This window comes from Pygocentrus nattereri, chromosome 19 (genome assembly GCF_015220715.1).
Source record: "Pygocentrus nattereri isolate fPygNat1 chromosome 19, fPygNat1.pri, whole genome shotgun sequence".
NCBI lineage: Eukaryota > Metazoa > Chordata > Actinopteri > Characiformes > Serrasalmidae > Pygocentrus > Pygocentrus nattereri.
This window is the reverse complement of record NC_051229.1, coordinates 12,670,208-12,683,126: the sequence shown is the minus strand read 5'-3', so window position 1 is coordinate 12,683,126 and position 12,919 is coordinate 12,670,208. Positions and strand designations below refer to the sequence as shown.

The 12,919-nt window shown below is 45.8% G+C and overlaps 12 non-coding genes across 12 annotated transcripts; all 12 read right to left on the bottom strand.

The window, feature by feature from the left end:
• Positions 1–503: 503 nt before the first annotated feature.
• Positions 504–586, bottom strand: trnal-uaa. The gene has a single exon. It is a non-coding gene; the product is annotated as a tRNA-Leu (tRNA).
• Positions 587–1,531: 945 nt separating this feature from the next.
• On the bottom strand, positions 1,532–1,614 carry trnal-uaa. The gene has a single exon. It is a non-coding gene; the product is annotated as a tRNA-Leu (tRNA).
• Positions 1,615–2,569: 955 nt separating this feature from the next.
• trnal-uaa lies at positions 2,570–2,652 on the bottom strand. Its single transcript has one exon. It is a non-coding gene; the product is annotated as a tRNA-Leu (tRNA).
• A 955-nt stretch (positions 2,653–3,607) lies between these two features.
• trnav-uac lies at positions 3,608–3,690 on the bottom strand. The gene has a single exon. It is a non-coding gene; the product is annotated as a tRNA-Val (tRNA).
• A 955-nt stretch (positions 3,691–4,645) lies between these two features.
• trnav-uac lies at positions 4,646–4,728 on the bottom strand. The gene has a single exon. It is a non-coding gene; the product is annotated as a tRNA-Val (tRNA).
• Positions 4,729–5,680: 952 nt separating this feature from the next.
• On the bottom strand, positions 5,681–5,763 carry trnal-uaa. The gene has a single exon. It is a non-coding gene; the product is annotated as a tRNA-Leu (tRNA).
• A 955-nt stretch (positions 5,764–6,718) lies between these two features.
• trnal-uaa lies at positions 6,719–6,801 on the bottom strand. Its single transcript has one exon. It is a non-coding gene; the product is annotated as a tRNA-Leu (tRNA).
• A 955-nt stretch (positions 6,802–7,756) lies between these two features.
• trnal-uaa lies at positions 7,757–7,839 on the bottom strand. The gene has a single exon. It is a non-coding gene; the product is annotated as a tRNA-Leu (tRNA).
• Positions 7,840–8,794: 955 nt separating this feature from the next.
• trnal-uaa lies at positions 8,795–8,877 on the bottom strand. The gene has a single exon. It is a non-coding gene; the product is annotated as a tRNA-Leu (tRNA).
• A 955-nt stretch (positions 8,878–9,832) lies between these two features.
• trnal-uaa lies at positions 9,833–9,915 on the bottom strand. Its single transcript has one exon. It is a non-coding gene; the product is annotated as a tRNA-Leu (tRNA).
• Positions 9,916–10,854: 939 nt separating this feature from the next.
• trnal-uaa lies at positions 10,855–10,937 on the bottom strand. The gene has a single exon. It is a non-coding gene; the product is annotated as a tRNA-Leu (tRNA).
• A 954-nt stretch (positions 10,938–11,891) lies between these two features.
• trnal-uaa lies at positions 11,892–11,974 on the bottom strand. The gene has a single exon. It is a non-coding gene; the product is annotated as a tRNA-Leu (tRNA).
• Between the last annotated feature and the right edge of the window lie 945 nt (positions 11,975–12,919).

Genomic DNA, 12,919 nt, shown 5'->3' with positions numbered 1-12,919 from the left:
CTGACTGCATTGTGCCAAGTGTAAAGTTTGGTGGAGGGGGGATTATGGTGTGGTGTTGTTTTTCAGGAGTTGAGCCTGGCCCCTTAGTTCCAGTGAAAGGAACTCTTATTGCTTCAGCACCAAGAGATTTTGGACAACTTCAGTTTGGGGATGACTTCTTTCTGTTCCAACATGACTGCGCACCAGTGCACAAAGGTCCATAAAGACGTGGATGAGCGAGTTTGGTGTGGAAGAACTTGACTGGCCTGCACAGAGTCCTGACCTCAACCTGATAGAACACCTTTGGGATGAATTAGAGAGAGTAGACACAACAGCACATTTGTAGGTGAAGAATAAAAAGCAGTCTCACATGGAGGAAAAAAGTTCAGAAGTGCAAGGTAGATGAACAGTTTTGAACAGCGAGCAGTATTTAAGGCAGTTAATACACAATCTCTATTTGTGCAGACACAGTGGGTCGTATTGGCTAAACATCCACCAACACATCACTTGTCAAAGGAGACGTTTACCAGGAGTGGGGCTCGAACCCACGTGGACAATCGTACATTGGATCTTAAGTCCAACACCTTAACCACTCAGCCATCCTGGTTTACATGGCAAAGATTTGTCCATGTGAGTCACATTCACATGTTTAACACTAAACTTATACTGACTCCTGAACCTAAACCTACCCTTAACTTCAACACCAAACCTACACCTATGCCAGAGCGGGGTCAGTGGATGCTGATGCTATTGCAAAGAGATCAGCAACTTTCTACAGAGTCAATCGCTACAGACCTCCAAACTTCATGTGGCCTTCAGATTAGCTCAAGAACAGCGTAGAAAGCTTCATGGAGTGGGTTTCCATGACCAAACAACTGCATCCAAGCCTTACATCACCAAGTGCAATGCAAAGCATCAAATGCAGTGGTGTAAAGCGCTGCTATTGGACTCTAGAGCAGTGGAGACGTGTTCTCTGGAACGATGAATCACACTTCTCCGTCTGGCAGTCTGATAGAAGAGACCGACTTTGGCTGTTGTCAGGAGAACGATACTTGTCTGACTGCATTGTGCCAAGTGTAAAGTTTGGTGGAGGGGGGATTATGGTGTGGTGTTGTTTTTCAGGAGTTGAGCCTGGCCCCTTAGTTCCAGTGAAAGGAACTCTTATTGCTTCAGCACCAAGAGATTTTGGACAACTTCAGTTTGGGGATGGCTCCTTTCTGTTCCAACATGACTGCGCACCAGTGCACAAAGCAAGGTCCATAAAGACGTGGATGAGCGAGTTTGGTGTGGAAGAACTTGACTGGCCTGCACAGAGTCCTGATCTCAACCTGATAGAACACCTTTGGGATGAATTAGAGAGAGTAGACACAACAGCACATTTGTAGGCGAAGAATAAAAAGCAGTCTCACATGGAGGAAAAAGTTCAGAAGTGGAAGGTAGATGAACAGTTTTAAACAGCGAGCAGTAACACAATCTCTATTTGTGCACACACAGTGGGTCGTTTTGGCTAAACATCCACAAACACATCCTTTTACTTGTCAAAGCAGATGTTTACCAGGAGCGGGGCTCGAACCCACGTGGACATTCGTCCATTGGATCTTAAGTCCAACGCCTTAACCACTCGGCCATCCTGGTCCATGTAGCAGAGATTTGTCCATGTGAGTCACATTCACATGTTTAACACTAAACTTATACTGACTCCTGAACCTAAACCTACCCTTAACTTCAACACCAAACCTACACCTATGCCAGAGCGGGGTCAGTGGATGCTGATGCTATTGCACAGAGATCAGCAACTTTCTACATAGTCAATCGCTACAGACCTCCAAACTTCATGTGGCCTTCAGATTAGCTCAAGAACAGCGTAGAAAGCTTCATGGAGTGGGTTTCCATGACCAAACAACTGCATCCAAGCCTTACATCACCAAGTGCAATGCAAAGCATCAAATGCAGTGGTGTAAAGCGCTGCTATTGGACTCTAGAGCAGTGGAGACGTGTTCTCTGGAACGATGAATCACACTTCTCCGTCTGGCAGTCTGATAGAAGAGACCGACTTTGGCGGTTGTCAGGAGAACGATACTTGTCTGACTGCATTGTGCCAAGTGTAAAGTTTGGTGGAGGGGGGATTATGGTGTGGTGTTGTTTTTCAGGAGTTGAGCCTGGCCCCTTAGTTCCAGTGAAAGGAACTCCTATTGCTTCAGCACCAAGAGATTTTGGACAACTTCAGTTTGGGGATGGCTCCTTTCTGTTCCAACATGACTGCGCACCAGTGCACAAAGCAAGGTCCATAAAGACGTGGATGAGTGAGTTTGGTGTGGAAGAACTTGACTGGCCTGCACAGAGTCCTGACCTCAACCTGATAGAACACCTTTGGGATGAATTAGAGAGAGTAGACACAACAGCACATTTGTAGGCAAAGAATAAAAAGCAGTCTCACATGGAGGAAAAAGTTCAGAAGTGCAAGGTAGATGAACAGTTTTAAACAGCGAGCAGTATTTAAGGCAGTTAATACACAATCTCTATTTGGGCAGACACAGTGGGTCGTTTTGGCTAAACATCCACCAACACATAACTTGTCGAAGCAGACGTTTACCAGGAGTGGGGCTCGAACCCACGTGGACATTCGTCCATTGGATCTTAAGTCCAACGCCTTAACCACTCGGCCATCCTGGTCCACGTAGCAGAGATTTGTCCATGTGAGTCACATTCACATGTTTAACACTAAACTTATACTGACTCCTGAACCTAAACCTACCCTTAACTTCAACACCAAACCTACACCTATGCCAGAGCGGGGTCAGTGGATGCTGATGCTATTGCACAGAGATCAGCAACTTTCTACAGAGTCAATCGCTACAGACCTCCAAACTTCATGTGGCCTTCAGATTAGCTCAAGAACAGCGTAGAAAGCTTCATGGAGTGGGTTTCCATGACCAAACAACTGCATATATGCCTTACATCACCAAGTGCAATGCAAAGCATCAAATGCAGTGGTGTAAAGCGCTGCTATTGGACTCTAGAGCAGTGGAGACGTGTTCTCTGGAATGATGAATCACACTTCTCCGTCTGGCAATCCGATAGAAGAGACCGAATTTGGTGGTTGTCAGGAGAACGATACTTGTCTGACTGCATTGTGCCAAGTGTAAAGTTTGGTGGAGGGGGTATTATGGTGTGGTGTTGTTTTTCAGGAGTTGATCCTGGCCCCTTAGTTCCAGTGAAAGGAACTCTTATTGCTTCAGCACCAAGAGATTTTGGACAACTTCAGTTTGGGGATGGCTCCTTTCTGTTCCAACATGACTGCGCACCAGTGCACAAAGCAAGGTCCATAAAGACGTGGATGAGCGAGTTTGGTGTGGAAGAACTTGACTGGCCTGCACAGAGTCCTGACCTCAACCTGATAGAACACCTTTGGGATGAATTAGAGAGAGTAGACACAACAGCACATTTGTAGGCAAAGAATGAAAAGCAGTCTCACATGGAGGAAAAAGTTCAGAAGTGCAAGGTAGATGAACAGTTTTAAACAGCGAGCAGTATTTAAGGCAGTTAATACACAATCTCTATTTGTGCAGGCACAGTGGGTCGTTTTGGCTAAACATCCACCAACACATCACTTGTCAAAGGAGACGTTTACTAGGAGTGGGGCTCGAACCCACGTGGACAACCGTACATTCGATCGTAAGTCCAACACCTTAACCACTCAGCCATCCTGGTTTACATGGCAAAGATTTGTCCATGTGAGTCACATTCACATGTTTAACACTAAACTTATACTGACTCCTGAACCTAAACCTACCCTTAACTTCAACACCAAACCTACACCTATGCCAGAGCGGGGTCAGTGGATGCTGATGCTATTGCACAGAGATCAGCAACTTTCTACAGAGTCAATCGCTACAGACCTCCAAACTTCATGTGGCCTTCAGATTAGCTCAAGAACAGCGTAGAAAGCTTCATGGAGTGGGTTTCCATGACCAAACAACTGCATATATGCCTTACATCACCAAGTGCAATGCAAAGCATCAAATGCAGTGGTGTAAAGCGCTGCTATTGGACTCTAGAGCAGTGGAGACGTGTTCTCTGGAATGATGAATCACACTTCTCCGTCTGGCAATCCGATAGAAGAGACCGAATTTGGTGGTTGTCAGGAGAACGATACTTGTCTGACTGCATTGTGCCAAGTGTAAAGTTTGGTGGAGGGGGTATTATGGTGTGGTGTTGTTTTTCAGGAGTTGATCCTGGCCCCTTAGTTCCAGTGAAAGGAACTCTTATTGCTTCAGCACCAAGAGATTTTGGACAACTTCAGTTTGGGGATGGCTCCTTTCTGTTCCAACATGACTGCGCACCAGTGCACAAAGCAAGGTCCATAAAGACGTGGATGAGCGAGTTTGGTGTGGAAGAACTTGACTGGCCTGCACAGAGTCCTGACCTCAACCTGATAGAACACCTTTGGGATGAATTAGAGAGAGTAGACACAACAGCACATTTGTAGGCAAAGAATAAAAAGCAGTCTCACATGGAGGAAAAAGTTCAGAAGTGCAAGGTAGATGAACAGTTTTAAACAGCGAGCAGTATTTAAGGCAGTTAATACACAATCTCTATTTGTGCAGGCACAGTGGGTCGTTTTGGCTAAACATCCACCAACACATCACTTGTCAAAGGAGACGTTTACTAGGAGTGGGGCTCGAACCCACGTGGACAACCGTACATTCGATCGTAAGTCCAACACCTTAACCACTCAGCCATCCTGGTTTACATGGCAAAGATTTGTCCATGTGAGTCACATTCACATGTTTAACACTAAACTTATACTGACTCCTGAACCTAAACCTACCCTTAACTTCAACACCAAACCTACACCTATGCCAGAGCGGGGTCAGTGGATGCTGATGCTATTGCACAGAGATCAGCAACTTTCTACAGAGTCAATCGCTACAGACCTCCAAACTTCATGTGGCCTTCAGATTAGCTCAAGAACAGCGTAGAAAGCTTCATGGAGTGGGTTTCCATGACCAAACAACTGCATATATGCCTTACATCACCAAGTGCAATGCAAAGCATCAAATGCAGTGGTGTAAAGCGCTGCTATTGGACTCTAGAGCAGTGGAGACGTGTTCTCTGGAATGATGAATCACACTTCTCCGTCTGGCAATCCCATAGAAGAGGACGACTTTGGCGGTTGTCAGGAGAACGATACTTGTCTGACTGCATTGTGCCAAGTGTAAAGTTTGGTGGAGGGGGGATTATGGTGTGGTGTTGTTTTTCAGGAGTTGAGCCTGGCCCCTTAGTTCCAGTGAAAGGAACTCTTATTGCTTCAGCACCAAGAGATTTTGGACAACTTCAGTTTGGGGATGACTTCTTTCTGTTCCAACATGACTGCGCACCAGTGCACAAAGGTCCATAAAGACGTGGATGAGCGAGTTTGGTGTGGAAGAACTTGACTGGCCTGCACAGAGTCCTGACCTCAACCTGATAGAACACCTTTGGGATGAATTAGAGAGAGTAGACACAACAGCACATTTGTAGGTGAAGAATAAAAAGCAGTCTCACATGGAGGAAAAAAGTTCAGAAGTGCAAGGTAGATGAACAGTTTTGAACAGCGAGCAGTATTTAAGGCAGTTAATACACAATCTCTATTTGTGCAGACACAGTGGGTCGTATTGGCTAAACATCCACCAACACATCACTTGTCAAAGGAGACGTTTACCAGGAGTGGGGCTCGAACCCACGTGGACAATCGTACATTGGATCTTAAGTCCAACACCTTAACCACTCAGCCATCCTGGTTTACATGGCAAAGATTTGTCCATGTGAGTCACATTCACATGTTTAACACTAAACTTATACTGACTCCTGAACCTAAACCTACCCTTAACTTCAACACCAAACCTACACCTATGCCAGAGCGGGGTCAGTGGATGCTGATGCTATTGCAAAGAGATCAGCAACTTTCTACAGAGTCAATCGCTACAGACCTCCAAACTTCATGTGGCCTTCAGATTAGCTCAAGAACAGCGTAGAAAGCTTCATGGAGTGGGTTTCCATGACCAAACAACTGCATCCAAGCCTTACATCACCAAGTGCAATGCAAAGCATCAAATGCAGTGGTGTAAAGCGCTGCTATTGGACTCTAGAGCAGTGGAGACGTGTTCTCTGGAACGATGAATCACACTTCTCCGTCTGGCAGTCTGATAGAAGAGACCGACTTTGGCGGTTGTCAGGAGAACGATACTTGTCTGACTGCATTGTGCCAAGTGTAAAGTTTGGTGGAGGGGGGATTATGGTGTGGTGTTGTTTTTCAGGAGTTGAGCCTGGCCCCTTAGTTCCAGTGAAAGGAACTCCTATTGCTTCAGCACCAAGAGATTTTGGACAACTTCAGTTTGGGGATGGCTCCTTTCTGTTCCAACATGACTGCGCACCAGTGCACAAAGCAAGGTCCATAAAGACGTGGATGAGTGAGTTTGGTGTGGAAGAACTTGACTGGCCTGCACAGAGTCCTGACCTCAACCTGATAGAACACCTTTGGGATGAATTAGAGAGAGTAGACACAACAGCACATTTGTAGGCAAAGAATAAAAAGCAGTCTCACATGGAGGAAAAAGTTCAGAAGTGCAAGGTAGATGAACAGTTTTAAACAGCGAGCAGTATTTAAGGCAGTTAATACACAATCTCTATTTGGGCAGACACAGTGGGTCGTTTTGGCTAAACATCCACCAACACATAACTTGTCAAAGGAGACGTTTACCAGGAGTGGGGCTCGAACCCACGTGGACATTCGTCCATTGGATCTTAAGTCCAACGCCTTAACCACTCGGCCATCCTGGTCCATGTAGCAGAGATTTGTCCATGTGAGTCACATTCACATGTTTAACACTAAACTTATACTGACTCCTGAACCTAAACCTACCCTTAACTTCAACACCAAACCTACACCTATGCCAGAGCGGGGTCAGTGGATGCTGATGCTATTGAACAGAGATCAGCAACTTTCTACAGAGTCAATCGCTACAGACCTCCAAACTTCATGTGGCCTTCAGATTAGCTCAAGAACAGCGTAGAAAGCTTCATGGAGTGGGTTTCCATGACCAAACAACTGCATATAAGCCTTACATCACCAAGTGCAATGCAAAGCATCAAATGCAGTGGTGTAAAGCGCTGCTATTGGACTCTAGAGCAGTGGAGACGTGTTCTCTGGAACGATGAATCACACTTCTCCGTCTGGCAATCCGATAGAAGAGACCGACTTTGGCGGTTGTCAGGAGAACGATACTTGTCTGACTGCATTGTGCCAAGTGTAAAGTTTGGTGGAGGGGGTATTATGGTGTGGTGTTGTTTTTCAGGAGTTGATCCTGGCCCCTTAGTTCCAGTGAAAGGAACTCTTATTGCTTCAGCACCAAGAGATTTTGGACAACTTCAGTTTGGGGATGGCTCCTTTCTGTTCCAACATGACTGCGCACCAGTGCACAAAGCAAGGTCCATAAAGACGTGGATGAGCGAGTTTGGTGTGGAAGAAGTTGACTGGCCTGCACAGAGTCCTGACCTCAACCTGATAGAACACCTTTGGGATGAATTAGAGAGAGTAGACACAACAGCACATTTGTAGGCAAAGAATAAAAAGCAGTCTCACATGGAGGAAAAAGTTCAGAAGTGCAAGGTAGATGAACAGTTTTAAACAGCGAGCAGTATTTAAGGCAGTTAATACACAATCTCTATTTGTGCAGACACAGTGGGTCGTTTTGGCTAAACATCCACCAACACATCACTTGTCAAAGGAGACGTTTACCAGGAGTGGAGCTCGAACCCACGTGGACAATCGTACATTGGATCTTAAGTCCAACGCCTTAACCACTCAGCCATCCTGGTTTACATGGCAAAGATTTGTCCATGTGAGTCACATTCACATGTTTAACACTAAACTTATACTGACTCCTGAACCTAAACCTACCCTTACCTTCAACACCAAACCTACACCTATGCCAGAGCGGGGTCAGTGGATGCTGATGCTATTGCACAGAGATCAGCAACTTTCTACAGAGTCAATCGCTACAGACCTCCAAACTTCATGTGGCCTTCAGATTAGCTCAAGAACAGCGTAGAAAGCTTCATGGAGTGGGTTTCCATGACCAAACAACTGCATCCAAGCCTTACATCACCAAGTGCAATGCAAAGCATCAAATGCAGTGGTGTAAAGCGCTGCTATTGGACTCTAGAGCAGTGGAGACGTGTTCTCTGGAACGATGAATCACACTTCTCCGTCTGGCAGTCTGATAGAAGAGACCGACTTTGGCGGTTGTCAGGAGAACGATACTTGTCTGACTGCATTGTGCCAAGTGTAAAGTTTGGTGGAGGGGGGATTATGGTGTGGTGTTGTTTTTCAGGAGTTGAGCCTGGCCCCTTAGTTCCAGTGAAAGGAACTCCTATTGCTTCAGCACCAAGAGATTTTGGACAACTTCAGTTTGGGGATGGCTCCTTTCTGTTCCAACATGACTGCGCACCAGTGCACAAAGCAAGGTCCATAAAGACGTGGATGAGTGAGTTTGGTGTGGAAGAACTTGACTGGCCTGCACAGAGTCCTGACCTCAACCTGATAGAACACCTTTGGGATGAATTAGAGAGAGTAGACACAACAGCACATTTGTAGGCAAAGAATAAAAAGCAGTCTCACATGGAGGAAAAAGTTCAGAAGTGCAAGGTAGATGAACAGTTTTAAACAGCGAGCAGTATTTAAGGCAGTTAATACACAATCTCTATTTGGGCAGACACAGTGGGTCGTTTTGGCTAAACATCCACAAACACATAACTTGTCAAAGGAGACGTTTACCAGGAGTGGGGCTCGAACCCACGTGGACATTCGTCCATTGGATCTTAAGTCCAACGCCTTAACCACTCGGCCATCCTGGTCCATGTAGCAGAGATTTGTCCATGTGAGTCACATTCACATGTTTAACACTAAACTTATACTGACTCCTGAACCTAAACCTACCCTTAACTTCAACACCAAACCTACACCTATGCCAGAGCGGGGTCAGTGGATGCTGATGCTATTGAACAGAGATCAGCAACTTTCTACAGAGTCAATCGCTACAGACCTCCAAACTTCATGTGGCCTTCAGATTAGCTCAAGAACAGCGTAGAAAGCTTCATGGAGTGGGTTTCCATGACCAAACAACTGCATATAAGCCTTACATCACCAAGTGCAATGCAAAGCATCAAATGCAGTGGTGTAAAGCGCTGCTATTGGACTCTAGAGCAGTGGAGACGTGTTCTCTGGAATGATGAATCACACTTCTCCGTCTGGCAATCCAATAGAAGAGACCGAATTTGGCGGTTGTCAGGAGAACGATACTTGTCTGACTGCATTGTGCCAAGTGTAAAGTTTGGTGGAGGGGGGATTATGGTGTGGTGTTGTTTTTCAGGAGTTGAGCCTGGCCCCTTAGTTCCAGTGAAAGGAACTCTTATTGCTTCAGCACCAAGAGATTTTGGACAACTTCAGTTTGGGGATGGCTCCTTTCTGTTCCAACATGACTGCGCACCAGTGCACAAAGCAAGGTCCATAAAGACGTGGATGAGCGAGTTTGGTGTGGAAGAACTTGACTGGCCTGCACAGAGTCCTGACCTCAACCTGATAGAACACCTTTGGGATGAATTAGAGAGAGTAGACACAACAGCACATTTGTAGGCAAAGAATAAAAAGCAGTCTCACATGGAGGAAAAAGTTCAGAAGTGCAAGGTAGATGAACAGTTTTAAACAGCGAGCAGTATTTAAGGCAGTTAATACACAATCTCTATTTGTGCACACACAGTGGGTCGTTTTGGCTAAACATCCACCAACACATCACTTGTCAAAGGAGACGTTTACCAGGAGTGGGGCTCGAACCCACGTGGACAATCGTACATTGGATCTTAAGTCCAACCCCTTAACCACTCGGCCATCCTGGTCCATGTAGCAGAGATTTGTCCATGTGAGTCACATTCACATGTTTAACACTAAACTTATACTGACTCCTGAACCTAAACCTACCCTTAACTTCAACACCAAACCTACACCTATGCCAGAGCGGGGTCAGTGGATGCTGATGCTATTGAACAGAGATCAGCAACTTTCTACAGAGTCAATCGCTACAGACCTCCAAACTTCATGTGGCCTTCAGATTAGCTCAAGAACAGCGTAGAAAGCTTCATGGAGTGGGTTTCCATGACCAAACAACTGCATATAAGCCTTACATCACCAAGTGCAATGCAAAGCATCAAATGCAGTGGTGTAAAGCGCTGCTATTGGACTCTAGAGCAGTGGAGACGTGTTCTCTGGAACGATGAATCACACTTCTCCGTCTGGCAATCCGATAGAAGAGACCGACTTTGGCGGTTGTCAGGAGAACGATACTTGTCTGACTGCATTGTGCCAAGTGTAAAGTTTGGTGGAGGGGGGATTATGGTGTGGTGTTGTTTTTCAGGAGTTGAGCCTGGCCCCTTAGTTCCCGTGAAAGGAACTCTTATTGGTTAAGCACCAAGAGATTTTGGACAACTTCAGTTTGGGGATGGCTCCTTTCTGTTCCAACATGACTGCGCACCAGTGCACAAAGCAAGGTCCATAAAGACGTGGATGAGCGAGTTTGGTGTGGAAGAACTTGACTGGCCTGCACAGAGTCCTGACCTCAACCTGATAGAACACCTTTGGGATGAATTAGAGAGAGTAGACACAACAGCACATTTGTAGGCAAAGAATAAAAAGCAGTCTCACATGGAGGAAAAAGTTCAGAAGTGCAAGGTAGATGAACAGTTTTAAACAGCGAGCAGTAACACAATCTCTATTTGTGCACACACAGTCGGTCGTTTTGGCTAAACATCCACATCCTTTTACTTGTCAAAGCAGATGTTTACCAGGAGTGGGGCTCGAACCCACGTGGACATTCGTCCATTGGATCTTAAGTCCAACGCCTTAACCACTCGGCCATCCTGGTCCACGTAGCAGAGATTTGTCCATGTGAGTCACATTCACATGTTTAACACTAAACTTATACTGACTCCTGAACCTAAACCTACCCTTAACTTCAACACCAAACCTACACCTATGCCAGAGCGGGGTCAGTGGATGCTGATGCTATTGCACAGAGATCAGCAACTTTCTACAGAGTCAATCGCTACAGACCTCCAAACTTCATGTGGCCTTCAGATTAGCTCAAGAACAGCGTAGAAAGCTTCATGGAGTGGGTTTCCATGACCAAACAACTGCATATAAGCCTTACATCACCAAGTGCAATGCAAAGCATCAAATCCAGTGGTGTAAAGCGCTGCTATTGGACTCTAGAGCAGTGGAGACGTGTTCTCTGGAATAATGAATCACACTTCTCCTTCTGGCAATCCGATAGAAGAGACCGAATTTGGCGGTTGTCAGGAGAACGATACTTGTCTGACTGCATTGTGCCAAGTGTAAAGTTTGGTGGAGGGGGGATTATGGTGTGGTGTTGTTTTTCAGGAGTTGAGCCTGGCCCCTTAGTTCCAGTGAAAGGAACTCTTATTGCTTCAGCACCAAGAGATTTTGGACAACTTCAGTTTGGGGATGGCTCCTTTCTGTTCCAACATGACTGCGCACCAGTACACAAAGCAAGGTCCATAAAGACGTGGATGAGCGAGTTTGGTGTGGAAGAACTTGACTGGCCTGCACAGAGTCCTGACCTCAACCTGATAGAACACCTTTGGGATGAATTAGAGAGAGTAGACACAACAGCACTTTGTAGGCAAAGAATAAAAAGCAGTCTCACATGGAGGAAGAAGTTCAGAAGTGCAAGGTAGATGAACAGTTTTAAACAGCGAGCAGTATTTAAGGCAGTTAATACACAATCTCTATTTGTGCAGACACAGTGGGTCGTTTTGGCTAAACATCCACCAACACATCACTTGTCAAAGGAGACGTTTACCAGGAGTGGGGCTCGAACCCACGTGGACATTCGTACATTGGATCTTAAGTCCAACGCCTTAACCACTCGGCCATCCTGGTCCATGTAGCAGAGATTTGTCCATGTGAGTCACATTCACATGTTTAACACTAAACTTATACTGACTCCTGAACCTAAACCTACCCTTAACTTCAACACCAAACCTACACCTATGCCAGAGCGGGGTCAGTGGATGCTGATGCTATTGAACAGAGATCAGCAACTTTCTACAGAGTCAATCACTACAGACCTCCAAACTTCATGTGGCCTTCAGATTAGCTCAAGAACAGCGTAGAAAGCTTCATGGAGTGGGTTTCCATGACCAAACAACTGCATATAAGCCTTACATCACCAAGTGCAATGCAAAGCATCAAATGCAGTGGTGTAAAGCGCTGCTATTGGACTCTAGAGCAGTGGAGACGTGTTCTCTGGAACGATGAATCACACTTCTCCGTCTGGCAATCCGATAGAAGAGACCGACTTTGGCGGTTGTCAGGAGAACGATACTTGTCTGACTGCATTGTGCCAAGTGTAAAGTTTGGTGGAGGGGGGATTATGGTGTGGTGTTGTTTTTCAGGAGTTGAGCCTGGCCCCTTAGTTCCAGTGAAAGGAACTCTTATTGCTTCAGCACCAAGAGATTTTGGACAACTTCAGTTTGGGGATGACTTCTTTCTGTTCCAACATGACTGCGCACCAGTGCACAAAGGTCCATAAAGACATGGATGAGCGAGTTTGGTGTGGAAGAACTTGACTGGCCTGCACAGAGTCCTGACCTCAACCTGATAGAACACCTTTGGGATGAATTAGAGAGAGTAGACACAACAGCACATTTGTAGGCAAAGAATAAAAAGCAGTCTCACATGGAGGAAAAAGTTCAGAAGTGCAAGGTAGATGAACAGTTTTAAACAGCGAGCAGTATTTAAGGCAGTTAATACACAATCTCTATTTGTGCAGACACAGTGGGTCGTTTTGGCTAAACATCCACCAACACATCACTTGTCAAAGGA